Genomic DNA, 13,222 nt, shown 5'->3' on the forward strand with positions numbered 1-13,222 from the left:
AGTCGTGTCTATTTTGCAAGAGTACAAACATCACAAGTTTTATTTGACTCTAAAGAGAGATTTAACAAAGTTTTAGCCACGAGGTCTAACCTAGATGGAGATAGATGTCCTAGTCATCGATGCCATAAGGTAGTAGAAGTGTTTGAAGGAGGATATGACTTGGTGACATGGGTTGCTATGGATTGAATGGGAGTTTGTGACTTAATTGATGTCATTGCAACCTAGTAATAGAATCTGCCTCGTTGTTTACCCAAACCAATTGTCATCCTCGTCATCAAATCCTGCAAAATACACCCATAAGGAAAAAAAGTTACTGAATAGTTTAAATGTCGTGTGACTCGACTTACCAACAACAAATCTACTTTGCAAGATGACACCCCAAGCACATTTTTTAAATAAACAATTTAGCTCAAAGATAGAGTGCCAGTAAAGATAATTGGGGCCTGGTCACCATTTGACATAACAACTGGTGGTAAAGAAGTGTTTTCTTTATTGTTAACAAGCAAGGTTGGTGAAGAAATAATGTGATCGATAGCCCCACTATCAATTATAAGTTTGGGTGGTGACAAACCTGAAGAAATATTGGTGTTGTTGGCCTTAGGATTAGCTGATTAAGATTATTCATTACCCTGTATAATAGACAACATTTGTTGGAGTTGCAATTTAGTTAATCCATGCATTGCAGACTGCATCTGTTGCATCATTGGAGTAGCTGTGACAATATTAGCTAAAGACTGACTATTCCCATTGTGCTTAGAGTAAGCATTCTTGGTTGCTCCATGCTTTGGGTGTTCAGGAGGATAACCATGTAACTTCCAGCATGTGTCTTTTGTATGATGATCTCTATCACAGTGAGAACAATGTAGTGGCTTTCAATTAGATGAATTAAGACAAGAAGAAGAGCCTTGTTTACATTGAACAACAAGGGCTACTGGTTCATTTTTTTTTAATAGCCATGGCTGAAGCTTCTATTGTGTCAAGTGTGATGCCCAAATATCGCAGTTTTTCTTCTTGAATGATGGAAGAATAAGCTTGTGTAACATCAGGCAATGGATTCATTAAAAGGAGTTGGCCATGAATAGCACTATAAGAGTCATTCAACTTATAATTTTTATTGTCAGCTCCACATGTGTAGGTTGCATTACTATAAGAGCCTAACTCATCCTATAATTTTTTTAACTTGGTGTATGATAACTCCCAATTTTTCCATTTTTTTCTGTGCTTAGGAGTCTATGTTAGTCCAATTTAGTTTTTAATTGTCTAGAATTAGGATAGTTTTCATGTTTTCTTTTAATTCTTTAGTTTTGTAAAAATGTGGTTAAAAAGGTGTTTTTAGGAGTATTTTTGGTGCTTTTTAAATAAATAGTAATTTGTTCTTTTATAGAAACTACAAATTAAAATGTTTTTTTTTCAATTTTTCTTATATAGCCTTTATTTTTCACTTTTTACTGTTTAACCCTTTCCATTTTTTTCTAATTGCAGAAATGCCCTGGTCAACTAGGCTGGAAAGTCAACGACATAAGCAGATTGGGTTGAAGTGGTAAATTGGGCTGAAATGCAATGAGTGTTGATTTGGTGCTGATTTGTGCCGTTGATGGTCTGATGCTGCGCTATCTGGGCTAAGTGAAACAATGCAGTTTTGGGTAAGCTGAGGGGTGTTGCTCCCTCCACCACCACAGCCTTCTCCCTCCACCTCCCCTTTACTATTTTGCCCCTCAGTAAAATTTTATTTTTAGAATTATTGTTTTTTAATTTTACTCATTTATAACATATTTCACTGATAACCTACGTAGTTCCTTGTATGAGTAAAATATTTTTCTGCAAAGCTCAGTGATCGTGAAAAGAATTATCAAGCAATCTTCCTCTTGCTTTCGGTGCAGTACGTGGTGCAGTGCGTTTGTGGTGTAATGTGCTTGTCGTGGTTCCTCTCCAGGTACGTAGTCATAATCCTTCCAATAATCCTAAACCCTAAACCCTAAACCCCTCCAATAATCCTTCCAATAATCTTTCCAATAATCCTTTAACCCTAAAACGTAAAATGAAAACGAAGCCTAAACGGATGACATCCTTCAACGGATGTCAACATCCGTTTAAGGCAAAACGGATGTCGACATCCGTTTCGCCTTAAACGGATGTTGACATCCGTTGAAGGATGACATCTGTTTAAGCTTTGTTTTAATTTTATGTTTCTGTTATTATTTTATTAGATATTTTAATATTTTGATTTATTATTTTTGAATATCTTTTTAATGTATTTTAATAATGTATATTTATATTAGTTTATATTTAAATATTAAAATATTAAAATATTAAAATAATAAAATAATAAAAATAAAAAATTTTAACTTTAAGGATATAATTGGAATTAAAGATAATTGGGGAGGTGGAGGGAGAAGGCTGTGGAGGTGGAGGGAGCAACACCCTAAGCTGAGTTGTTGTTGCCTTTGGAAGGTTCATTCTGCACGAGCAAGTCATTTTGGAAGAAAAATGCTCCTCTTTGAGCTAGGGCTAAAAAGTGAGAAAGTAAGAAGGGTTCGCGGGAGAATGAAATAGGCAAAGGAGCTCCATAGCTCGTGATTGTGGACCAAAGGCACACATGACTAGAGGCTGCTCTGGAAGGAGATGAAGATGATCGGAGGGCTGAATGTGTGGCTTGAAGAAAAACAAAGAAAGATCGTTCGATCAAAGGAGCGTGAAGCGTTGAGAGGTTTTCTTCCCCTTTCCCCTTTTTCCTCTTTCATTTTTTTTTCTTCCTTCTTCGACCCTATAAAAGGGCATGTACATAGACAATGTAAAGTGTAACACAGAGGGTGAGAGGCTCCGCGAGAATTCTAGGAGTGTTGCGAGTGGTGGAGGCTAGGGTGACAGCCTCCACCTGTGAGAGACGTTTTGAGAGCGCTAGTGTTGAGTAACGGTGGTGACAACCCGTGGAGGTCTCGATCGTGTGCTTTTCTCAGTGACTTTACTTTGTATTTCCATTTCCATTTCAATAAATTTTACTTTGATGCACTGATTCTGTTCTGTTATACTTTCAATTCTGGTTTTGTTTTCAATTCAACGATTCTTGATGCTTTTTATTGATTCAGTTGTAGTTTTAGATGGTTAATTGCTTTGGTAATGATAGACATAGTTTGTTTCAAGTTTTGATGCCTTTGGACAATTGATTGATGCAGTTTACACTTTCTAATTAGGTTTTGATTTGTTTCCATAGTTAGATTTTATAGTTCATTCCATTTTAGTACATACGTTGGTTATAGGTTTTAACATTGCATTTTCTTTTCAACTTCAGATTCAATTCACGTTAATCTTTCAATTCACTACATCATTACATCATTTTTTCACTGTCGAGATTATGTCATTTCAGCATTTCATATAGCTCATGTTAGTTAGCATTTAGGTTTCTTACCTTTTACATTTGTCAATACATTTTGGATCGTTCCAGCTTTAGTATATAGGTTTCGTTTTGGATAAATAAATTTTATTTCTTCATTACTTTAGCTTAGGTTTTATTTCTTTATTTCTTCTCTGAACAGATTATAATTTAGCTTTTTTTTTTCCTTTTTAATTTCTTTTTTTTCATTTTGTCCCCACCTAGTTTAGATAATTAGTAAATAATACAAGATCTAACTTTACATTTTCTAAACTTAATTTTGTCGAGTCTACGGATTGATATCATGGTCAACCCTTTACTACATTAGTGGAGACCAAATTTTGTTCTGATTTTGTGCGATCGAAAGCAGTTTAATAGTGTAATAGGCTGCAATTGTCATTTGATCTTGAGTTAAGCAAGCAATGTCTCTCTCAATCTGAAAAATTTGTGGTGCGTGGCTTTGAGAGAAACGATTTTGAAGATCTGCCCAAACTTCATGAGCAGTGTCATAGAAAATAACACTATCTACAATATCAAGATTTGGAATTTGATTACCGTAAAGATCCAAGATAAGACCATGTCATTGCATTTTTTCCATGCTATATATTCTTTTGGTTTGGCCTCAACAGAAGGTGTCATAAGAGTTCCATCAACAAAATGCAATTTGGATTTTGCATTCAAAGAGATGATGATGATGGCTCTACGCCAACTCAAATAGTTGTCTCCATCTAGAGATTTGGAAACAAGAACCATTCCAAGATGGACAAAATGATGGAGAGAATAAGAACTATTGGAATTTGATTCATTTCCATAGTTAGCCATGAGAATAAGGATAGAAAAAAAAATTGAGCAGAGGATCCCTGCTTCTGAAACCATATGTAAAAGGAAGAAAAAGGGGGAAATCTATCTTATTATTTTTTAATAAAAAATCAGAGATATATACAAGAGAGAGTATCTATAATTCTGTTATTTTATTCCTATAATTACTCTAATTTGTTCTTATAATAATGCAACATTATTTCTATAAATCAACTATTTTAATATGGATAATAATAACAATATATTCTCTCAATAATCTCGGGATATGATATTTATTTTCTAATAAGAAAAACTCAAAATACTAAAGTCAAATGCCATTATTGTGGTGAGATCTGTTAAGATGTCGGCAAGTGTACCAAATCGTATCAAGTAATATAAAATGGTAAGACCAAGTATCGTATCCCAAAGGACTTACGACACTAAACAATTATGTAATTGCTTAACTAATTAAGACTTAAGAAGAACAATTTTTGGGTTTTGAATGGAAAAAAAGAAAGTAAATATGAATGCAAGTTGATCAATTGAGGCTAAACAGTAGAATGAATGGATGAAGTTGAAAATATGAGATGAGTTTGTTGTTGGGGTTTAAATTTCACCTAGTTTACTCTCATGTATATACAAATTTGTCTTCTTCATTCAATTGTTAACGTCACTTTCTAAAGTACTTAAAACCCGATCCCTCGGCGAAGAAAACCTATCCTTAATTACTAGACCACAATCCCTTGCATCCCTAATAATTAATTCTGTATTACGATTAGAAGCTTAAGACGACCAATCCTCTTATCCCCATCCTTGGGCAATATTGCTCTTGGGAGTAATTCTCCAGAACCTGAATTGTAAGATACCCCCCAGTATTCATGCAAATCATACATCATGCCATGAATGAGTTAAACATAACAAGCATTGAGCGAAGAAGAATTACCCTAAAAATTAATGAAAGAAGCATATGTAATTAAAACAATTTCAAATACATGAGAGTTTAGAGGTTACATCATCCCTCAAACAACAAATTGAATTTAGTTCCCTATTAACATGGAGAAACTAGATGAACAATGGAATGAAAGAGATACAAAAACCGTAGAAATTGAAGAGGAGAGCTCCCACATCCCCAAATCTGCCTCCAAGGGGTGAAAAGTGTGTTTCTGTGCTTAATTCATCAAGAGATACAATTCATAGGTCGTACAAGTCCTAAAATAGGGCTAAAAAATAACAGAAAACATGTTCAAGTCCACGTCGCTGGCGCTCAGCGCCCTATGTGGGGCGCTCGGGCGAAACTGCAAGAAACCTAGCGCTCAACACCCCTAGAAGGGCGCCCAAGTGTGGTGCGGGAAAAAAACTGGCGCTCAGCCCCCCTCAGGGGCGCTCAGCCCTGGCGGTAGCATTCCAAAACTCGCTTTTTTTGCTGTTTTGCTTGCTTTTATGGCTGATTCAGCTCTATACATTGTTGGACATTCTTCTAGGAACATTATTAGCTACAAAATAAAAGGGAATTCAGTGATAAAATTATTAAGTATACCCTCTACTCACTTATTCAAAAAACTAAACTAAAAACATGAGTTCAAGCAAGCTTCTAAGTAAAAAAAATGGTTGATTTAATATCAAAATTGAATCACAGATAATGGTATTTTCAACCGTTATCACAACCCCAAGATTGAAACTTTGTTTGTCCTCAAGCAAAATGTAAGTTGGCTTAAACAAAATAATCATACTACAATGGTCTAGCACACTAAAAAGCATTTTCCTCTAGGACAAGTAAATCACTCAAGCTTGCTCATCATAGAAAGATTAGTCAAGATATAATGATGCTTTAGCTAATCAAGCTTCAACTATGGTGCTCACATGATCAAGACATACACAACAGATGCAAATCTCATGAATAATCAACAACGAAGCAAGAATGTTATCATACACTCATGGAAAAATTCCTCACCAAAGACAATGTTTCACTCAAGCACTCAAAAGTGTTTCACTAAAACTCAAAGGTGCATAGTGAGGTGACACTCTTCACTCTACCATTACAATGTCACATGAATCAACTTTTCCTTCCATTTAACCACATATCAAACACACTCACAAGCAAATTATCATTACAAGGACTTTTTGAGGCTTGTATTGAGACCAGACTAAGAATAAAATTGGTTTTTCTAGACAACAAAATCCTTGAGTTAAGAGAGTGCATAATTCATTTATTCTCATAAAAACTCAACTCTCTTTCTTCTTTTATGTGAGAAACCAATTTTTAACTTATTCCCAACTTTACTCGCATTGAGCTTAACCTTTTCTTTTCTTTTCTTTTGCTTTTTGCTTTCGCTCAATGCTTTTAAATGAATTTCACAAAGTTCTTTCCGGTTTCTCATAACCCCAAACTTGAATTATTCTCCATTAACATATAAACATACTATACTCAACTCAAGGCAAGGATTCCAAAAAGGTTTTTTCAAATTTCAAATTTAGTCTCAAGGTTCAAAGGGTAAAGAGAAACATTGTTCTTTGTTAGGTTCACCTATTGGCATTGACTCTAAGGGAAAAGAAAAAAAGGCCTTGATGATGTGTAACAAGTAAACAAGTGGTTTAATCATAGAAAATTAGGCAAAATCAATCATTCTCCCAAAACAATAGCATTCAATCAATCAAAAACTCTGGAGTCCAATCTCTCACAAACTAAATCAAGTTCCACAATTTAATAGCATCCTGCCCAACAAATTAATCACAATTGAAATCATGCATCTGTTTTTAAAACAACAATGAGAAACCACCATCTATGCTTAAAAGCCTCACCAATCATTAACTCAACATACATCACAGAACAATAGAGCAAACACAAGAATATTACTATCACAACATTTTATCACATCGTACCAAACCATTGCAGCACAATTCATTAAACCAAGTACATAACAACAAAATAAGCATCATTCAAATAAGCATAAAAATCCTGATCTAGCAGCATCCATGAGTAGATGGGTGATTAAAGATATTAAAGATAATGGAGTTATTGAGATTGAGGCTCCTTATTAAAGGAGAGTAAAGATGGTGACTAGGAAGTTGTTGAAGTTATGTTAGTGTGATGAAAGAGAGAAAAACACCAATATAAAAAATTCAAATTGTGCTTAATGGTGTCAAGCTCGTGACGTTAAACAAGCGCTTATTGGGAGGCACCCAATTTCTGACTTTTTCTTTTTAATTGATTATTTGTGTGGTTTGGATTTGATTTTGTTTTGCAGTTAATGACATCATCTACTGATGGATGTTGGACAACATCTACTGAGGGATGCTAGGAGGACTCAGATGATAGCATCTACTGTGGATGCTAGGATGATTTAGATAAGGCATCTACTGATAGATGCTGCTATGAAGAGGAGGATCTACTAATAGATGCTACTAGATTAAAGCATCTACTGATGGATGCTATGATGATGAAGATTTAGATGAGCTCATCTATTGATGGATGCTACTAGATTAAGCATCTATTGATGGATGCTATGTGATTAAGCGTCTACTGATGGATGCTACTGAAGGCATCTACTGAGGGATGCTGATGAAGATGAGAAAGATCAGCATCTACTGATGGATGCTGATGAGAAGGATTCGCATCTACTGATGGATGCTGGAAGATTCAGATGAGAGCATCTACTGATGGATGCTACTGGATCAGGATTTTTATGTTTATTTGAATTGTGTTTATTTGGTTGTTATGTACTTGGTTTAATGAGTTGTCCTGCAATGGTTTGGTATGATGTGATAAACTGTTTGTGATGAGTAATATTCTTGTGTTTGCTCTATTGTTCTATGATGCATGTTGAGTTAATGATTGGATAGGCTTTTAAGCATAGATGGTGGTTGCTCATAGTTTTGTTAAAAACAAATGCATGATTTCAATTGGGATTAATATGTTGGGCAAGATGTTATTGAACTATGGAACTTGAGTTAACCTGTGAGAGGTTGGACTCCATAGTCTTTGATTGATTGAATGTTATTGTGTTGGAAACATGATTGATTTTGCCTAATTTTCTATGGTTGAACCACTTACTTTCTTGTTACATATGATCAAGGCCATGTTTTCTTTTCCCTTAGAGCCAATGCTAATAGGTGAACCCATCAAAGAATAATGTTTATCTTTATCCTTTGAACCTTGAGCTTAAAGTTGAATGGGAAAAACCCTTTTTGAAATCCTTACCTTGAGTTAAATAGAGTATGTTTTTGTGGTAATGGAGAATGGTTCAAGTTTGTGGTGGTGAGAAATCGAAAAGAACTTTGTGAAATTCATTAAAGAGCATTGGGCAAAAGAAAGAGCAAAAACAAAAAGAAAAAGAGAAGAAAAGAGAAAAGAAGAAAAGGTTAAGCTCAATGCAAGCAAAGTTGGGAATAAGTTAAAAATTGGTTTCTCACATAAAAGAAGAAAGAGAGTTGAGTTGTTATGAAAATAAATGATTTGTGCACTCTCTTAACTCAAGGATTTGGTTGTCTAGAAAAGCCAATTTTCTTTTTAGCCAGACCTCAATACAAGCTTTAAAAAAGTCCTTGTGATGATAACTTGCTTATAAGTGTGTTTGATATGTGGTTAAATGAAAGACAAAGTTTATTCATGTGACATTGTGATGGTAGAGTGTAAGAGTGACACCTCACTAGACACCTTTGAGTTTGAGTGAAACACCTTTGAGTGCTTGAGTGAAACACTTTTGAGTTCTTGAGTGAAACATTATCTTTGGTGAGGAATTGTTCCATGACTGTATGATAACTTTCTTGTTGGGTTGTTGGTTATTCATGAGGTTTGCATCTGTTGTGTATGTCTTGATTATGTAGGCACCATAGTTGAAGCTTGATTGGCTAAAGCATCATTATATCTTGACTAATCTTGACTAATCTTTCTATGATGAGCAAACATGAGTGATTTACTTGTCCTAGAGGAAAATGGTTTTTGGTGTGCTAGATCATTGTAGTATGATTATTTTGTTTAAGCCAAGTTACATTTTGCTTGAGGACAAACAAAGTTTGAAGTTTGGGTTGTGATAACGGTTAACTATACTGTTATTTATGATTCAATTTTGATATAAATTATCCCTTTTTGACTTAGAAGCTTGTTGAGCTCATGTTTTTAGTTTAGTTTTGTGAATAAGTGAATAGAGGGTATACTTAATGATTTTATCACTAAATTCCCTTGATTTTGTAGGTTATTGGAATGATTTAAAAGAGGAGTTAAAGTACCAAGGAGTTGGAATGCAAAAAAAGAGAAAAAAACGCAGTGCTAAAAAGTCAAGCTGAAGCTGAGGGCCCCCTTAGGGGCCTTGAGCGCCAGCCAGTCAAGGCTGGGCGCTCCCTTTAGGGGCCCTGCGTGCCAGTCAAGGCTGAGCGCTCCTCAGGGGCGTTGAGCGCCAGTTTTTCCCGCACACCGCCCGAGAGCTCTAAGTGCGGTGTTGAGCGCCAACGACGTGGACTTGGACCTGTTTTCTGTTATTATTTTGATCTATTTAAGGACTTGGATGTCCTAGGGATTGTATCTTTTGATGGCTTGAGCACAGAAACACATTTTTCACCCCTTGGGGTAGATTTGGGGATGTGATAGCTCTCCTCTTCAATTTCTACAGTTTTTCTATCTCTTTCATTCCATTGTTCATCTAGTTTCTCCATGTTAATAGGGAACTAAATTCAATTTGTTGTTTGGGGGATGATGTAACCTCTAAACTCTCATGTATTTGAATTGGTTTTAATTACATATGCTTCTTTCATTAATTTTTAGGGTAATTCTTCTTCGCTCAATGCTTGTTATGTTTAACTCATTCATGGAATGTTTAATTCATGAATGAGTTAAACATAACAAGCATTGAGCAAAGGAGAATAACCCTAACAATTAATAAAGAAGCATAAATAAGCTGGAATCAATTCAAATACATGAGAGTTCAGTGTTTACATTTTCCCAAATAACAAGTTGAATTTAGTTTCCTCGTGTCATGGAGAAACTAGATTAACAATGGAATGAGAATGAAAGATAAACCCTAAAAACCGAATACGAGAGCTTCTGCATCCAATTCTGCCTTCAGAGAGTTGAAAATATTTGAATTTGCGTCCCTTCTATCAAAATATACTCACTCTAGGACGTCCAGGTCCTTAAATAGGGCTAAATTGGATCATGGACCAACGTCGTCAGCGCTCAGCACCCCTACTTAGGGCACCCAGACGAGCTTGAGAGAGAAAATGGTGCTCAACGCCCCCAAGAAGGGCGCAAGAGCGTGCAACGGTGCTTGAAGGCTTGCGCTCAGTGTCCTTGAAAGGGCGCCCAAGCATGGTTATGAAACTTCCAGCATTGAGGGCCCTAGAAAAGGGCGCCCAAGCGTGATTGCGACCTTCTGCAGCCTTCTCTTCTGGTGCTCTTTCTGTCCTTTCTGGATTCCAACTTCTTGACATTTTAACTCCTCTTCCAATTCATCCCAATTTCCCTACAAAATCAAGGGAATTTAGTGATAAAATCCTTAAGTATAACCTCAACTCTCTTATTCATCAAACTAAGTTAAAAACAAGAGAACAAGCAAACTTCTAAGTCAAAAAGGGTTGATTTAGTATTACAATTGTATATTAGATAATAGTATTTTCAACCGTTATCAATGTGAAGAATAGATTATTACATCACGTTTCCTAAGATATAATGCTTTGCGAAAGGTATGTGTTGCTTGATCATGCATCAGATTTGAAACGCACAAAGGCAAATATCGAATGTCGGTAGCCGATGTAGCGGTATCAGTTTTATGTCATTATTTTTTTTATTTTTAATAAGATTTTATTGTTTTAATTAAGTTTTTTATATTTTAATTAATTAGTTTATATTTTAAACGCCAAAGTTGAGTTGTAATTTCTGTTTGATAGTCAAATTTTTTATATTTTAATTTTTGTTGTTTTCAATTATTTTATGTTTTTATTTGTGTTTCTATTGAAATGGGACGAGGATAACCGCCTGTCTGAAAGTCCCGTGTGCCGAATGTCCTCCTTTCTCCTCGCTCTAGATAATCGATCGGTGTAGGGGGTGACATGCAGAACACACTTCGATGCTCATGTCAGAATTTGTTTATGTAGGCTTTTAGTAACTCAATAGTGACTAAAAGGTGAGTTTACCACAAGTTAAACTCTTATTTATAGAGTTCATAAAAGTCTGATCAATTGATTTACCTTTTAATGGTCATTTAATACCTGTAATAACCAGTCATCAGTAGCCGTTACCGTATTGATTGCACTTTAACTGCACATAACTATTGTTTGGACCGAGCGGTTGAGAGGCTTCTTCCTACACATTGACCGCTTGGTCCTTTCAAGCCAGTAGATCATCGCACCTGATCGGTCGGCTATAAGCCCATAGTAACATACAATACACAAGTTCCCCAAGTCCAAGCACACTCTTTATTGTAAGAAGTGCGCATGGCTTATTGTAGGTTTAAGAAAAGTCGCGTACATAGTTTTAGGGAGTCCGCACTTCCCTAAGTCGAGGAAACTCAGGTGAGAGTTACGAAAACGTTCCTTACTGAGCGGTAAACTCTAGGCGTTCACTTGGAATGTTCCCTAAGTCAAAAATGTTAAGGTGAGAGCTACGGAAGTGTTCCTCACCATTCGGGGGACCCTAGGCGTTCACTTGGAACGTTCCCTAGGTTTGAAAGATTCAGGTGAGAGCTACGATAGCGTTCCTCACCGAACGGTGGTGGGAACTCTGTAAACGTTCCTAACCGAACGGTGGACACTAGGAGTTCACTTGGAACGTGTTACCAATGAGAAGCATTGGTGTGTTGAAGACAATGATTTTGATGATGTTACAAAGTGAAGAATATGAAGACCCTTGTTGCATTAAGCTTAAAAGCATTCTTGTATGTTGGTCTGCGAGGAAAGGGAACAAGAGCTCAAATGCTAACCAAACAGTGTATAACAATTGAAGACCAAATGGTCTCTAACAAACAAAGACCGAACGCGATTAAAAACCGAACGGCTACAATCAAATCAAGGTTGAACACTATTCATGGCCGAACACAACTAAAAGACCGAACGACATATAAAAGTTGAAAGCTGAACAACGTACAACAGTTAAAGGGTGAACACTATTCAAGAACGAATGGTCATCATCAATTGAAGACCGAACGGTCGTATCAAAAAGGCTGAACGACGTATAGCATGTTAAGGCCGAACACAGTTGAAGGCTGAACAAAACTAAAAGACCGAACGGTCACTAACAGGTGGAGGCCGAACACAGGCTAAACACATGTCGAACAGTTAATGACCAAATGGTGTCGAACACAAGCCGAACACAGTTACGGACCGAACGACTCTATAAAGAAGCCGAACGATATTTAATCAAAACTAGAATAAAATGAAGTGTTGGAAAGTATACAAGAATTAAGCTGAATGATGGAAAGTTGTGTGAGAGAAGGAGGTAACCAAATGGTATAAGGCTTTGAGTGTGCATAACTGTGCATAACTGTTATATTAAAATTTGAATTAATTATATTTAATTTGAATTAAATAATTTAGTTTGTAAATATTTAATATTAATATTTTTTTAGAATTTTATAATATTTGTTGTTTTAATTTGTAATAATATATTAATGAATTAATTAAATTGAATAAATTTTATTATTTTCAATTATTTAATGTTTAATTTGTTTTATAGTTTTTTTAAATTTTGATAATTTTAAGATATTTTGTTACTTTAAATATTTATAATTATTTAAATATTTTAATTAATTAAATTTTCTTGAATTAAAATTAATTGTTTGTATTATTTAAAATTTATTTTAAATTTGTATAATTTTATAGATTTGAATGTTTGATTTGTTTTATAGCTTGTTAAGGTTTTATAATTTGAAGATATTTCGTTAAATGTTTTAATAAAATATCTCGATTTATAATTATAATAAAATTTGAATTAATTAAATTTAATTTCAAATAAATATATTTTGTTTATAAATAGTGAATAATTATTTAAATTTCTATAATTTTTAGCAATTTTGTAATAATATATTATTTAATTTATAATGACATAGTTATATATATTTTTTTTGT

General features: G+C 34.9%; 1 pseudogene; it reads right to left on the reverse strand.

Annotated features, from left to right (window-relative positions):
- Positions 1–246: 246 nt before the first annotated feature.
- LOC148192812 (uncharacterized) lies at positions 247–4,192 on the reverse strand (annotated as a pseudogene).
- Between the last annotated feature and the right edge of the window lie 9,030 nt (positions 4,193–13,222).

Source organism: Vigna umbellata, chromosome 9 (assembly GCF_029865625.1).
Source record: "Vigna umbellata cultivar VRB3 chromosome 9, Vumbellata_1.0, whole genome shotgun sequence".
NCBI classification, from domain to species: domain Eukaryota; kingdom Viridiplantae; phylum Streptophyta; class Magnoliopsida; order Fabales; family Fabaceae; genus Vigna; species Vigna umbellata.